At 40.4% G+C, this 16303-nt stretch overlaps 1 protein-coding gene across 1 annotated transcript in view; it reads left to right on the top strand.

The window, feature by feature from the left end:
* PIP4K2A (phosphatidylinositol-5-phosphate 4-kinase type 2 alpha) overlaps positions 1 to 16303 on the top strand; it is a 261669-nt gene that overhangs the window by 4002 nt on the left and 241364 nt on the right. The window lies entirely within an intron of this gene.

The raw sequence follows: 16303 nt of genomic DNA, 5'->3' as shown, positions 1-16303 counted from the left end.
CTAGAAAACCCTATGGGCAACTCTATTCCATCACTTGGGATAGCTATGAGTTGAAATGGGAGCTCTGGTAGCATAGTGGCTAAAGGCACTTGACTGCTAACCAGAAGGCTGGCAGTTCAAACCCACCAGCCACTCCTCAGAAGGAAGATGGGGCAATCTACTTCCATAGTGATACTGCCTAGGAAACCCAAGGAGTTGGGTCCAACTCAACAGCACATAACAACAACAACAACAGACTAGAGATGAAAGACTCTGATGATTTTAAGAGCTTATGTGAAGTAGGTGTGTGTTTGATTGTAGCTGGACTGCATTTCAGTCTGTTAAGTCAAAGTCTGTTTGATTGAAATGTAAAAACTTGCAGTTAAGGTGAAAATTTACAAGTCCATTGTTATGATAATGAAAATCTTGATCTGGGTTTTGCTCAACAACAGAAATGAGCCTGATGTTGTGTGGTTACTTTGATATGTTACTGCTTTCTAACTAAAAGTATCCATCAGTAAATGGACCAGTGCCAATTTTTATTTTAAATATTTTAAGCAGAGATTGTAACTGACTCCATAAAGGAAAGACAACATAGGAAGGCAGTTTTCCCTTGTTATATTTGGAACTAAACTAAAAATAATCAAGCAGTTGAGTTTCTGAAAATTATATTTCAGTAGTGGGTGTAGCACGTAGAATGATACATAGGCCAAGACTTGCTTTTAATCGGTACTCTGAAAGATTTTTATGTATAGTGAAATGTGCCTAAGGCATTTGACTGATAACCAGAAGGCTGGCAGTTAAAACCCACCAGCCACTCCTCGGAAGGAAGATTGGGCAATCTACTTCCATAGTGATACCTCCTCGGAAACCCAAGGAGGGGTTGCTATGACTCGAATCAACTCAATCAACTCTTCAACTCTAAGGCAGTGAGTTTGTTTTTTTTGGTTTATTTAAAAATCCATTTAAATATCCAAAGGTAGACATTCTGTATGGAAAAAATTTAAAGGGGCATAAGACTTGTTTAAACAAATATAATATTTAGAATTAGCCAAGTATTACTGTTAATTATGGTTGCAAGCCATAGAAATTTGAATGACCTTAGGCAAAACTTAAAAATCATAGAAAGATATTGAGGATCCATTACAGTGGAGGGAAGAATTGGTAACCAGACTATGAGAAGAAGAAGAATAGGGCTGGGCTTCCGGAAGAGTCGGAACCAGGTGCCTGGGTGATTCCATTTGTCTTCCTCACCAGGGCAGGGAAACTACTGGTTCCCAAATGTTTTGGTTATCTATTGCTGCTCTAACAGAAGATACCACAAATGGGATGGCTCAAACAAACAGGGATTTATTCTCTTACAATTTTGGAGGCTTGAAGTCTGAGTTCAAAGTGCCAGGCTCTTGGGGCTGGGTGAAAACTCCTCACCCATGGGCTTTTGCTCTGCCTCCTGCTCCCGGCCCACTGAAGCTGGAGCCTTTTCTTCACTCATGCAGCTGCTGGCTACTAAGGCTGACAAACTCAAGGTCAGCAAGTAGAAAGACACAGTCCCAATATTGCCAAACAACATGGCGGGCCACTGATTCAAGTCCAGAAAAAGTCCCAAGATATGGCAGGGCATGGCAGGCTGCTGAACAATGACTTTGCTACATGCAGGGTTCAAGCTTGCCAAATAGCTGGAGATCTTCCTCAAAGTTGCTTCTTCTGTTTGGAAAGCAGCCCGCATCCCTAAAGCAGCTACTCAGCTGCTCATGTCAGAGTCCATGATGGAGTTGGTTGCCAGTCTCATCATGGGGATAACTGCCTCCAGCTGCCCAGCCACTTAAAACCAGGCCCAGCCAAGTTGACACACAACCTTAACTGCCACACCAAATTCCACATTTTGCAATTTCTGCTCCCAAAAAGGGACTCTGTCTTTCTGTCTTTGATTCAGTTATAAAAATCTCATGGAAGCAATCTGACTGATATGTTTTGGGTCAGTTGTGGATGCCCCCAATTAACAAAAAAAAAAAACCCAGTTTCCATTGTCGATTCCAATTCATGGCAACCCCGTGTGTGTCAGAACCTCCAGGCTTCTTCTAAGGTGCCTCTGGGTGGACTCGAACCTCCAATGTTAACTGTGTACACCACACGGGAGCTCTTCCCTCTGACTAAGCACTTAGAAAACATAGCAGCTCCTGCCTATTGGATTTGAGGGAAGAACAGTTCCCAGAAAAAGGGAGCGGGCCTGGCTATGCACTATCAGGCAGTTATCTGTCAGAGTAATAGAGCTGGGTGTTTAACTGGGTGTCTGTGGACCCGCTGAAGCTCCACGGATGGCCTCTGGGGATCTGTGTGCATGTTTTGTGTGCATTGGTAAATCGCACTTTTCTAGGTAGAGTACCTTCACCCAGCCCTTGTTTACTGACATGATTAGGTTCCAGAGACTAGGTTGCTATGCAAAATTGGCACTGTGCAAAAATGGAGCATGCCTACATCTGATCACAAAATGGAAGAGGACTACGTAACTACACAACTGCCAAACCACTGAGAATCACAACCCCGCTAAACTGACACGTTACCTTAACTGTCACAGCCAGCCCTGCTCTGGCCTTGTACCTTGGCATTTGTTACTGCAATGTACATTGTTAAAGTGTAGAATAGTTGGATAGTAGATTTTTTAATGTGGCCATAAATATGAAATACCAGATAATGAGATATAAGTGAGGAGTAGATATATAGCTTTTATTATATTCTCCTTAAGGTCCAGGAATGGAAATAGATGAATACTATATTTAAGAACTAGTAATTTTTCTTTTCTAGGTTCATGGGTTAATATTTGGGCATTGAAAAAGATAAAAGAAATCAATGAAATTAGGTTTGTAAAATTAAAATATAAATTGTCTAGATAGTAGATGAAACTCATGTAATGGAACTCAACTAACCATTCAAGAACTGGTTGCTGCGTGCTATTTTTTTTCCTTCTCTGCTTTTCAGAGGAAAGAATTCCAAGCAGAAATATACGAGTTCATGAATTCCCTGAATTGTATCCATGGATCAATTAAGCGGACTGGAGAACATAGTTCAGAACCTTTGCAAGAATGTAGGAGCTCTGGTAGTATAGCGCCTAAGGCACTTGACTGCTAACCAGAAGGCTGGCAGTTCAAACCCACCAGCCACTCCTCCGAAGGAAGGTTGGGCAATCTACTTCAGTACTGATACCGCCTTGGAAACCCAAGGAGGGGTCGCTATGAGTCGAGTCCAACTCCACGGCACATAACAACAGTAACAACAGTGTGGGTTGGGAAATGGGGGAGAGCATGAGCAGCCGGGAAGAATTGTACCTGATAGGAACTTGCATGCCAGTTGCTGCTGAGTCAGCTCTAACTCAGGGCAACCCCACTTGTGTCAAAAACTATGCTCGGTAAGATTTTCATTGGCAGTTGTCCACTGCCAGACCTTTCTTCTGAGATACCTCTGGGTGCACTCTAACTGCCAGCCTTTCTGTTAGTAAACTGAGCAGAGCATGTTAACAGTTTGCTCCACCCAGGGACTCTAGGAATTTGAATAAACTGAATTATCACCTCCCTGAGGTCATGGTGCTAGTAGATGGGAGAGCTGGTCTTTAAACCTGTATCCTTAACTACTGAGCTTGCTGCCTATGCAGGGCCCAGGACTTTTTCATTTTTTTGAGGTCTTTTCTTAGCCTTAAAAAGTATTTGGAAAAGTATTAGCTTTAATATGGGGAAAACTATTTGGACACACCTTTTTCCCTTTATAGAAAGAAAATAATTGCTTCTGTTCCAAGCATGTAAGACACGAGCAGACTTGTAATTTATTCATGAAGAATTCTGTAGGGAGTTGTAAAACAATAACCTACCTAAAGATAAGCTTTTAAATTCAAAGTAAATTTTTATGTTTTTTGTCAAGTTACAGTGGTTAAGAGCTCAGGCTTGAGATCACACCATTTGTCTTAGCTCTGTGACCTTGATCAGGTTATTTAGCCTCTTTTGGGGCATTTGTAGTGCCTAAGGCATTTGACTGCTAATCAGAAGGCTGGTGGTTCAAACCCACCAGCCGCTCCTGGGAAGGAAGGTTGGGCAATGTACTTCCATAGAGATACCGCCTCGGAAACCCAAGGAGGGGTCGCTATGTGTTGAATCAACTCAATGGCAGTGAGTTTGGTTTTTGTCAGTTTATTTTTTAATTTTTAAATAAAACAAGACAACAGTAGCACCTACCATATAGTATTCTTTTGTGGATTAAGTTAGTACTTGTTAGATGCTTAAGTATTTGCACATTGTAAGTTCTTAATAAATATTAGTTTGATATTTAAAATAATAAACATGGAAAATTATTAGAGTGCATGTAATATTACTTTATTTTGGTTCATAGTAAAATGTCATCATTGCACTTGGCAGTCTTTTGCATCTTTTAAGTTATGAATGAATATTTTTGAATTATCCTTGTGCTCTTGCTTTAGAGTCTATATTATTTTATTGCAATGTTCTTTCTTATATCTGTAACACCTCCACTAGTCATTAGGTTGTGTGAGATGTCAAAAATTGAATTTAGATTTCATTAATTGCAAGTTATGTCAGTTACTAATTTGATCTATTACTTTTTTTTTTCCACTTTAACATGAGAGACACTGTGCAGTATGCTTGAGATGCAAAATGAATGTACTGTAGATACTACCCTCACATTTCTCATAACTTGCTTTGGTCATGTTGTCAGAAGGGACCATTCTATGGAGAAGGATATCATGCTTGGTAAAGTGGAGGGTCAACGAAAAAGGGGAAGGCCCTCAATGAAATGGATTGACACAGTGGCTGCAATAATGTCGTCAGATATAGCAGGGATCGTGAGGCTGGCACAGGACCGGACAGTGTTTTGTTCTGTTGTACACAGGGTCACTATGAGTCACAGACAACTGAATGGCACCTAATAACAACAACAACAGCAGCAGCAGGGGAAACTGACATATACATAGACACTTGTACAAATAACTAGAATATTTAATGACCAGATATTTGAATATCTCCTGTATGTTAGATGGATGTTCTAGATGATTGAATATACATTAAACATGATTAGTACATTACATAGTATGTTATACAGCTGGGTGAGAGAGATCAAGAATGCTGGGCCTGGGGAGTATTAAATAGGGTAGTCATTGAATGAATGAAAAAGCCTCATTGAAAATAGGACATTTGAGCAAAACTGTGAAGGAGGTGAAAGGCTTAGACAAGTGGCTATCTGGAGAAAAGTATTTCTGGCAGAGGGTACAGCTGGTGTGCAAAAGCCCTCAAGGTTGAAGTGTGCCGAGCGGTGTTCAGGCAACTGCAAGGAAGTTGGATGGCTAGAACAGAATCAGAGAAAGAGGAAATAGTAGAAGTTGGGGGCCAAGGTGGTAACAGGGGCTGGATCATGATTAATTCTGTCCTGGGACTTAGTGAAGACTTGGGAGGAGGTGATATTGAGGAGGGCCTTGAAGATTGAAGATAAAGTCTGCTAGCTGGAAAAGGTGAGGGAGGACATATGAGGCCGAGGAGAGAACACTTGCAAAAGTAAGCCAACAGAGTGCCCCCTATGTTTGGAGAATGGTAAGTGGTCTGGTGTGGCTGTGATCTAGGACCTTGCCACTCAAGAGTGGTGGTGTTGTTGTTATGTGCCATCGAGTCGGCCCCGACTCACAGCGACCCCTTCTTGGGTTTCCGAGGCAGTATCACTACGGAAGTAGATTGCCCACTCAAGAATGTAGTCTGCAGAATAGTGACATCAACCATCACCCAGGAACTTAAATAGAAATGCAGAATCTTGGGCTTGACTTCAGACCTACTTGATCTGAATATACATTTTTAAGAAGACAAGTGGTGTGTAAGCACATTAAAGTTTGAGAAGTGCTGGCTAGGGTAAGTGAGTGATTTCTAACTGTGTCCTGTGGAGCCCCAGGGTTCCTTGGAGATACCTCAGAAGAGGCTGTTGCTAGGGGACTGAGGGGGGATTTCAGCCCTTACTTCTGCTTCATCAAGATTAGCTTGTTTTTGTCTGTCTCAGTGTATGTGTATGTGTGTGTTTTAAATTGAGGTACCAAATATAATGTGAACAGAGGAAAAAAGGTCCCATAGCCAAAAACACTGAAAACTACCACGGCGAATGGTAAAATATGGTTGAAAAGGTAGTTTGAGGCCAGATTTGAAAGGCACATTAGCTGACATTTACCAGAGAAAAACTAACAACTGTTCTGACAAAAAAAAAAAAAAAAAACCCAAAACCCAGACTCACTGCCATCAAGTCAGACTGGACTCATAGCGACCCTTCTTTGGGTATCCAAGGCGGTATCACTACAGGGAAGTAGATTGCCCTACCTTCTTTCCGAGGAGTTGCTAAAATTTACTCTAAATCTCAAATGGGTGCTCAACCCAGATATTTTACTATCCTCTCCTGTTGTTGTTGTTGTTATTTGCCATCGAGTCGGCCCCGACTCATAGCGACCCCTCCTTGGGTTTCCAAGGCAGTATCACTATGGAAGTAGGAATGCCCGACCTTCCTTCCATAGTGATACTGCCTCGGAAACCCAAGGAGGGGTCGCTATGAGTCGGGGCCGACTTGATGCACATAACATCCTCTCCTAGTATGTTCTTTATCCTGATCTGAAATGATCCCTTACCTGTTCCCTTTCCTTAAACCTCCATCTTGTACCTTGCTTCTTTGCACTCATCCCCACTTACAACCTCATTCAGAAAGCATTGAGCAAATAGAAGCTTCTACTCATACCACTGCCGAACATACTAACTTATGGACAGCTGACTCTATTAGCCTCACACATACCGTAGGACTGTACTGTTGTGTTTAGTAGTTACTGTCTACACATGAAGCAGCTCTGGTGGTGTAGTGGTTAAGGCTGTTCACCAAAAAGTTGGTGTTCAAATCCAACAGCTGCTCCATGGAAGATAGATGAGGTAGTCTGGGGCTAAAGATTTACAGCCTTGGAAACCCAGTGGGAGTCGCTGTGAGCTGGAATCTACTTGATGGCAGAAGTTTGATCTGTTGTTGTTATGTGCTGTCGAGTCAGACCTGACTCATAGTGACCCCTCCTTGGGTTTCTGAGTTGGTATCACTACTGACGTAGATTGCCCATCTTAAACACAGAATAAACAGCAATGACAAAAGCTGCCTTTGATCTCACCTCTCTCACTTCAGCTTCCACTCTGTGTCTGTGTTCCTTTTGATAGCAAATATTGAAAAACTTTGTCTAAAGCTTTGTCTCCCTGTAGTTGCTGACTTCCATCACCTGCCATTCTCTTCTTCACTTACTCTGATCAATCTTTTATCCTCACCACCCCAGTGAAACTGGTCTTATCAGCATCACCAGTGATGTTCATGTTTTCACATCCAGGGGTCACTTTTTCTATTCCTTGTTTTCCTTCTACCACACTGACCACTCTTTCTCAGGTCCCTTGTTTGGTTCATCTTCCTTTATTCAGTCTCTAAATGTGGAATAGGAGCTCTGGTAGCATAGTGCCTAAGGCACTTGACTGCTAACCAGAAGGCTGGCTATTCAAACCCACCAGCCATTCCTCGGAAGGAAGGTTGGGCAATCCTACTTCCGTAGTGATACTGCCTCAGAAACCCAAGGAGGGGTCGCTATGAGTCAGGGCCAACTCGACAGCACATAACAACAACAGCAACAACAACAACAACAAATGTGGAATGCCTCAGGACTCTGTCCAAGTTCTCTTGTATAACTGCATTCTATATCTTTACTACCTACATGATGTAATCTAGTCCCATGGCTGTGGGTACCATTTCATGCCGATGACTGAGAAATTTGTATCTTTAGCTTGACTTTCTTCCCAGTACTTGTATAATCAGTTTCTTCCCAGACACCTTCACTTGAACACTTAATAGACATCTCAGACAGGTCTCAACCAGGACTTACGATTTCTTTCTTCTCCACTCAACCCCTGCCCCAGCTTGCACTACCCCCACCTATGCCCTAAATCAGTTTCTTCCCCACATCTGTATATGTACCACCATTTCTCCAGGTGCTCAAGCCAAACATCTAGGAAGCATCCTTGATTCCTCTCTTTTTCTCACCATTGCCTCTTGCATCCTGTTTTTGAATCCTGACTGTACTCTTCCCTCCTATCTTTCTATTTAAACCCTCCTTCTCTGAAACATTGCAGTAACCTACTAATTGGTCTGCCTGTATGCACCCTTAGACTTTTTCAGTCCAATTCTATACAGCAGTGGCAGAATGGTGTTTCTGAAATGTAAGTGATATCCTCTCACTTCCTCAGTGAAAACCTGCCAAGGCTTCCTATAGCATTTAGAATAGAACACACTTATATGTGGCCTACAAGGTCTTACTGACCTGGTCTCTGCTGCTTTCTTTGTTTTCATTTCTTGCCACTCTTCATCACTCCTTATGTTCTAGTCACACAGGTGTTTTTTTTTTTTCCCCCCTTAAACAAGCCATGCTCAGAGCAGCCACAGGGCTTCTGCATTTACTTTTCTCTTTGTCTAAAATGTTCTTCCCTCAGATCTTTGAATCCTGGCTCCTACTTGTCATTTCAGTCTTAAGCTAAAAGTTTGCCTTCTCAGATGGCCTTCTCTGACCCTCTAATCTAAAATAGCCTCTTTTTCTTATTTTTTGCTATACCCCACACCTGAAACAGTGCTTGTATGGAGTAAACCAAAAACCAAACCCACTGCCATTGAGTTGATGCCAACTCATAACAAGCCTGTAGGACTGGGTTAGAACTGCCACATAGGGTTTCCAAGGCTGTAAATCTTTAGGGAAGCAGACAGCCTTATCTTCCTCCTGCAGAGAGGCTGGTGGGTTCAAACCACTGACCTTTTGGTTAACAGCTGAATGCTTTAACCACAGCACCCCCAGACCGCCTTTTCATATGGAGTAAGTGCCCAATAAAAATTATTGAATGAGTGAGTGGAGTTGGACCTCTAAATTTTAAGCCATTAGTGCACAATTTGTGGGCACTGAGCACTTTGACGTTACATTTTCATCAATATGCAAACTTTATTTTTCCTGTGATTGAGTGTAATATTTAGAGCATTTTGCTAAGCAAGTTGTGCAGTACATTAGAGAGTGGGGGCAAAACTTGCTGCAAAGTGTTGATAAGAAGCATGGTGTGACTATAAACTGATGCCAAAGAAAGAGCTTATGTTTATAGTAGCACGGAAGAACTTTGCCTTGTAAACCAGGGCCTTGAACCAGCTATTTCCAGTTTAGTCATAGCTAAGGAAGTGAAATCAGAACAGACCCAAATATTTAGAATTTGGGTGAGCTGGAATAATAACTGGAATGGTAAAAATTATGGATCGAAGCCTTCCTAGAAACTTAATCTCCCTTTTAGAAAACAAAGGTAGCGTGCACGTTGGATGGCAGCCACATCTCTCTCTCTCTCTTTTTTCGTGTAAAGCACTAAAACTCAGGCGGTAGGAAAAGAAAAATTGGCAACCACATCTCTTGACCAATACAGTTGAAAACAGAGTTGCTTGCTCAAAGATGGCAGCCAACCATGCTGCTTTGTCTGCAGTCCTAGTGATTTAGTCTCACGCAGCAGGCTCCTGAAAGGGCTCATTATGCCTCTTTTTTTTTTTAAAAAAAATATTTATTGCATTTATTTATTGTACTGTATACAGAAGGCTGGCGGTGCAAACCCACCAGCCACTCCTCAGAAGGAAGGTTGGGCAATCTACTACTTCCATGGTGATAACCACCACGGAAACCCAAGGAGGGTCACTGTGAGTTGGGTCTGACTCGACGGTACATAACAACAACAACAACAAAACTATATGTGTGTGTATGTGTGTATACAATAAATAATACTCAGCTATAAAGTCTTGGTACATGCCACCATATGGATGAACCTAGAAAGCATTATGTTGAGTGGAATGAGTTAGACATATAAGGTGAAATATATATGATCCCACTTACATGAAATATCTAGAATAGGCAAATTATCATAGAGACTGAAGCTTTTTAGTGGTGACTCGTGGAGGTTGGGAGGAATAAAAGGAGAGTTGTTGCTTGAGGGGAGCACGGAGTTTCTGTTTAGGATGATGGAAAACATTTGGAAATGGATAGTAGTGATGACTGTGCCACATAGTGAACATAATTAATGCCACTGAGATGTACACATTAAATTGTTGGAGTAGTGTTTTGTTATATATTTCTTACCACAATTTTTTTTTTTTTTTTTTTAAGTATACATTGTTCAGTACAAACAGGCTCTGAGGAGCCATGGCATTGTGGGAGATGTAGAATTAGGCAGGAATAGCACATTTGACAATAAAGGACATAGAGAGATAAAACTCCACAAAACAAGTTTACTCAGGGCTGCACAAACCCTATAGGAAGCCCTAGAATAGACAGGTCATCCAAATGCATGCCTCTCCTGAGCCTCCCCTTCCAGGGCTTCAGCTTGTGGTTTTCATTCCAGATCACTCAAATTTAAAAAATTCAGATCTGTTCTAGTTTTGCTTTACTGGCCATGATTGAACTGGTTCAAATTGGTTCGAAGCCATGTTGTAAGCATAACAGAGAAGATTCAGAGAGTAAGCAGTTTCTCTCATACAACATCAGAATGTTGAAGGACCACCAAGTGTATTGTGTGAAGACTATGAATACATTTGTAAACCGTCTGAGAAATTGTTATACAGAAGAGTGTACTGCAATGTTATTTCTAATTGGTTCAGTGTAGTTTTGGGTCTTTTAATGGTTTCAGGTATGCCTCTAAAACTTTTAGTAGTTAGAAATGTGCCATGAGTTAGTTAAAATTCTTTAAACGTTGTAAGAATAGTGATAAATACAATTTCTCAAATCTTAGTGACACTATTCCTACTGTTTCTGTGGGTTCTTGCTCATGGTACCTCATTCCCATGTATGCTTAGTTATTTTTGACTACAAGCTACTCATTTTCCTTAGAAAATTATTTGGGGAGGATTCTTTGAGTCTTAGGGTGAAGATGTACACTTTTAGAAAGGATTTGTTTATTTTTTTTCCAAGTTCCTAGGGACCATTTAAAATTAAATTCACTACTTGGAATGGTTTGGAACTTATGGTGATATAAATTTAGACTTTAATCCCCTAGGGGTGGGATGGGTTTATTTTTGGTTTACTCTTACAGTGAAGGTGTAACCCTTAGTGCTAATAACTAGACTTCTCCGAAGATGGAAGACTTTTTCTTAAAATGTTTTTTATCTTATATTAACCCATTCCTTTTTTTTCCCTATAAAACCCTTAGTCTTTGAAAAGGATTCTTAAAATCAAACTTAACATGTCATACTGTGAAGACCTTTTCTCTTGTTTTTCCATAAAAGTATTTAAGAAGTGTTTTCCACCATCTTTTAATGATCCTTTATAAAAGGGCCATTAAGTCACCTTTTTCCTGTCAATTCTCTGGGCAATATTAATCTTGGTTTCTGTAGGTATAATATTTTTTGTTTTTTAATCCCTTTATAACTTACTTTATCATATCACTTTTCATTGACAAAACCCATCATTGCGTATAGTACTTTATAAGACCTGTACCTACCTGAAAAATTCACTTTTGGTTTATATATTCTCTAATTTGATCACTTAAAAAAAATTAGACACATGTTATGGGAAATTTTGGGGTTTGTGTACATGTGTTTATATGAAAGTTCGTACAAGTGACTAAAAATTAAGTTATCATTATTTTGAACTAATAACTGTATTGAAATGACATGAAATTACTTGAAGCCATACTGGAGCATGTAGGGTATAAGATCTTTGCAAACATATTTAAGTACAGTTGAGCATACCACCAGTTGTCATCAGGTCAGTTCTGACTCATGGTGAGACCCCATTTATGTTAGAGCAGAACTGTGCTTAGGGTTTTCATTGGCTGAGCGTTCAGGAGTAGATCCCCAGGCTTTTCTTTTGAGGTACCTCTGTGCAGACTCAAGTCTCCAGCTTTTTGACTAGCACCTGAGTAGGTTAACCATTTATGCCATCTGGGAAATCAGTAGACATTCTCTTAAATATCAAGAGGCCTCACCTTCTATTCAAGCTAGCTAGTTTATTGTTGTTGTTTGCCATCGAGTCGGCCCCAACTCATAGCGACCCCTCCTTGGGTTTCCGAGGCAGTATCACTACGGAAGTAGGATTGCCCAACCTTCCTTCCGAGGAGTGGCTGGTGGGTTTGAACCGCCAGCCTTCTGGTTAGCAGTCAAGTGCCTTAGCCACTATGCTACCAGAGCCCCTAGCTAGTTTATAGATGCATTAAAAAAGAAGGCTGTGAGAGGATGGTTGGGTTTGTCAGTATAAATCCATCACCAGTATTGAGCAGAGAATGTAAAGCACAGGTCTTCTCAAAACTGAGTGATTTTTTTTTTTTTTTTAACTCATATGCAAAGGGAAAAATTTTATTACCTCCCCAAAGAATATTCTTAATCAAACATCTTTTGAATAATATTTATCGATTCAGCAAACACTTATTGATTATTTACTAAATATTAGATACTGATCAAGACTTGGAGAAAGAAATATGAAAAACTTAGTCTTAGCCTGTGAATTCACAGTCTTACTGGGAAAGTAGTCATGTAATTATGTAAACAAAGTGGTAAATTGGTGAATTAACAGATTGAATGCCTCATTCAAGTTTTTAGTTGCAAACAACAGTAGCACTGGTCAGATTAGCTAAAGGGGAGAAAAAGGGAGAGGTTACTGGGAAACTCATGGAATCTAACAGCAGAACCTCAACTTAGCTTCCTTTACATCAGTATCCAAAGGAATTTCTTTCATCATTTTCTCTCTAGACAATGTGGTCTGTAATCTTTGCATCACTTTTCATGAACTTTTTCTTTAAGAATATTGGTTTTCTCTGCTTCTTGGTACAAGTACGCACACCACAGCTCCAAAGTTTATTTGAACGGAGTTCCAAGTACATTCAAAGAGCAATTGACCACTCTGAATTCTAATTTCAGTAATCTTAAGAATGAGAGAATGACAGAAAGAGAGAGTTGGTGACTGTTGTGACCAGAGCAACCAGGGCTTCCAATTGTGCAGGTGGGCACCTGACTTGGTTGCTGGACACACCTCACTGGATGGGCAGAGGCAGGCCCTGAAATCCTCCTGTGCTGGCACGCCTCTCGCTGGGTGTCTCCACAGAACAGTTGTTGTTTAGCTGCCTTAGGTTGGCCCCTGGCTCGTGGCGACCCCATGCATAGTAGAACAAAACTTTACCCAGTCTCGTGCCATCCCTATGAAAGGTTGAAGTTTGGGCTGTTGTGATCCATAGAGTTTTTACTGGCTGATTTTCAGAAGTAGATCTTCAGGCTTTTCTTCTTAGTCCATCTTAGTGTGTAAGCTCTGCTAAAACCTCTGCAGCATCATAGACTATGCAGGCCTCCACTGACAGATGGGTGGTGGCTGTGCATGAGTGCATTGGCCAGAAATCACACCCGGTCTCCTACGTGGAAGCAAGAATTCTTCCTGAACCACCATGACCAGGAGAGAACAAAGGAGGAGTAATAAAATGCCTTGGGAGAGTTAGTGCTATTTGAGTTGGATCTTGAAGGTTGAACTGGAATTTACCAGATGAAGAAGCTGGAGGAAATGGATTATAGGCAGAGGAAATCATATATAAAAAGGCAAAAAAGCATGAAGGGCATGCGATATTTTGAGGGAACCTTTTTTCAGGTCCGTTATACTTCCTGTCCTCTACTTTTATAATTGTGTCCATTTCTATTCTCTTGGATATGTTCCTGTTTATATTCTGTTTGCATTAATTTCTTAAGGCTTGGTCATTTAGTATTAGAATCATATTCACAAGTTGCTAGACACCTTAAAGCTAGAGCTTAGTATTATTTACAATTTTAATAAACACATTGTTTGTCAACTGAACTTTGAGGGAGATGTTCGGTATCATTTGACCCAAGAGTGACCTCTGTGGCCCACACATAACCCGCACAAAGGCACCAGGCCATGGGCAGGTGAGGGTTGATGGAGCCAACCACAGCAAGGGTCTGCAGTAGTCTTTTCTTTTGTACTTTGCCTGTGCTGAGGAGGTTCATTTTCTGATGTGCACAGAAGTGCCATATGTGCCAGCAGCTGCCCTGCTTTCCTTTCTAGTAAAGGAGTACTGGTCACGCACACAAAATTTCTCACGTCAAATTCAAAAGTGTTGGTATCCTCAAGGAAGCTGCCAGGTGGTGTTTAGGTGAGGTAGTGGTTATAAAGTGTCTTTTCCCTTACAGATTTGAATCTGCTTAAGAAAGCACATAATTATACAGTCTCTTCTGCAACATGTATGTTTCTATAATGTAGTTTAGTTGATAAGAGGTTGGTAAATAGGTGATGATGACATGTAATGCAGGAGTCAGTCCATACATGATTTTCCCTGAGTATGTTACTGTTGTGTGCCTCTAAGCTGCAGCAGCTGGTTGCAAATGCAGTAATGTAGCTAAAGGCAGCAAACCAGGTAGAAAAACAGTACTGCACACCTTGCTAATTCATCCCTGTTCTTTATCTTGGCTCGGGTGGCCATGTGCTATGTCTTGGATGTTCTAATTTCATGGTTGTCTATAGTCTTGGTCTATTTTGTTAAAATCTGTATAACTCAGAAGCTCAATCCTTCCTTATGCTCCTTACACAAGTAATTTCCACTGTTGTGTTTTTTAAGGTAAAGCCCCAATATTTACCTTAGTGTACTGTGTTTGTTAGGAATTAAAACTATTTTGAAAACTGATAATAGTATGTATTTATTTAGGATTGTGGTTGTTTTTCTTTTAGTGTTCTGGTGATAGAGTTCCATGGGTTTTGAGTTGTCTGCTTGGAATCTCTTTTAGTGTGTGTGATTGTACAGAACTTACTTTTTATGAATACATTTATTGCATTATAACAGAGAAACATTTGTATTTACAATGTATTTTGAATAATTATATGCCCACAAAGAGCTCTGGTGATTAGAGCATTGGGCTCCTAACCAAAAGGTCGGTGATTTGAACCCACCAGTTGCTCCCCAGCAGAAAGAGGAGCCAGTCTACTTCGTTAACGTTTACAGCCTTGAAAACCTTATGGGGCCTATATAGAGTCACTATGAGTCAGAATCAACTCCATGGCAGTGGGTTTTGTTTGGCATATGCCCAGGTTGGAATACCCGGCTTCCATACACACACACAGGTTGTCAGCTGTTTTGGTCATAGGCATAAAGAGATGTAAGTATGGTAGGAGCCTTGCTAAGTGGTCCACAGTCTATAAAAAGTCTGAAAATCCTGCTCTAAAGCAGAAAATTACATTCTTTTAAAACCAAAAAGAAAGAAAAAAGAAAAAAAAGCCAAACTCACTGTCATGGAGTTGGATCCAACTCATAGCGACCCCTCCTTAGGTTCCCAAGGCAGTATCACTATGGAAGTAGATTGCCCAGTCTTCCTTCTGAGGAGTTACTGGTGGGTTTGAACTGCCAGCCTTCTGGTTAGCAGTCAGGGACTTCTTGAATTTTTTAGTAATCTTTCACCTTCTTGACCATGTTGTTCTCCATTACCTCACACTCCCGGTATCTAGTATGCTCATGTGTCTGTACAGGTCTGTTTTGATCCCTTGAGTCTCCATGCTCTAGTCTGTCTCTCTGTCTTACTCATCAACTTTATCTTACTCAAAATTGGCTCTAGATTGCACAGGAAGCTGAGAAGAAACTTTCTTTTGAACTGGCCCCTCCGTCTTAGAACTTGACTGCATGCTTTTATTATAGAATTAGGTAGGACTTGGAATATGTTCCCTCATAGAAACAAATAGCCAAGTTACAAATAAATGTTTAGAATACAACACTTTCATAAATTAGATTCTGCCTGAATATTGATGAAAAGTTCAGATGCTTTGGCACAGAAAAGGACTTTTCAGAAACAATTATGATAAAACAACAAGGCACTTATTTTTTTGGCACATTGAGCCAAAGTAGGAGGACAGGAGCAAATTTAAGAGGCAGTTTAAGACACAAATATATTAGGTGAAGACTAGTATATCATGTTGTCTTTTTAATTTTTCTCTTGCAATTTTGGCAACAGATGTTTAGACATTTTGAAAATGTCAACGAGTATATGTAATGTATAGCCAATAGATATTTTTATTATGTGTTCTATAAAACTTATTTCTTCTTAGGTTTGTTTAGGTAAATTAGAAACATTCATAGTTTCAGTGGAATTTGAGTTCTAATAAGTACAGAGGGATATATTTTTTAAAAAAGATGTGTTTTCTTTATGAAAGACTTGGAAAAGACATACAAAGAGAAAAATTATCATAATCTTTCTGTCTATAAGTAGCTATTGTTAATGTTTGGTGTGTTTCTGTCCA

The sequence above is a fragment of the Orycteropus afer genome, unplaced genomic scaffold (assembly GCF_000298275.1).
Source record: "Orycteropus afer afer isolate SDZICR_OR568_19922 unplaced genomic scaffold, OryAfe1.0 scaffold00035, whole genome shotgun sequence".
Classification (NCBI taxonomy): Eukaryota; Metazoa; Chordata; class Mammalia; order Tubulidentata; family Orycteropodidae; genus Orycteropus; species Orycteropus afer.
This window is presented reverse-complemented; position numbering and strand designations above follow the sequence as displayed.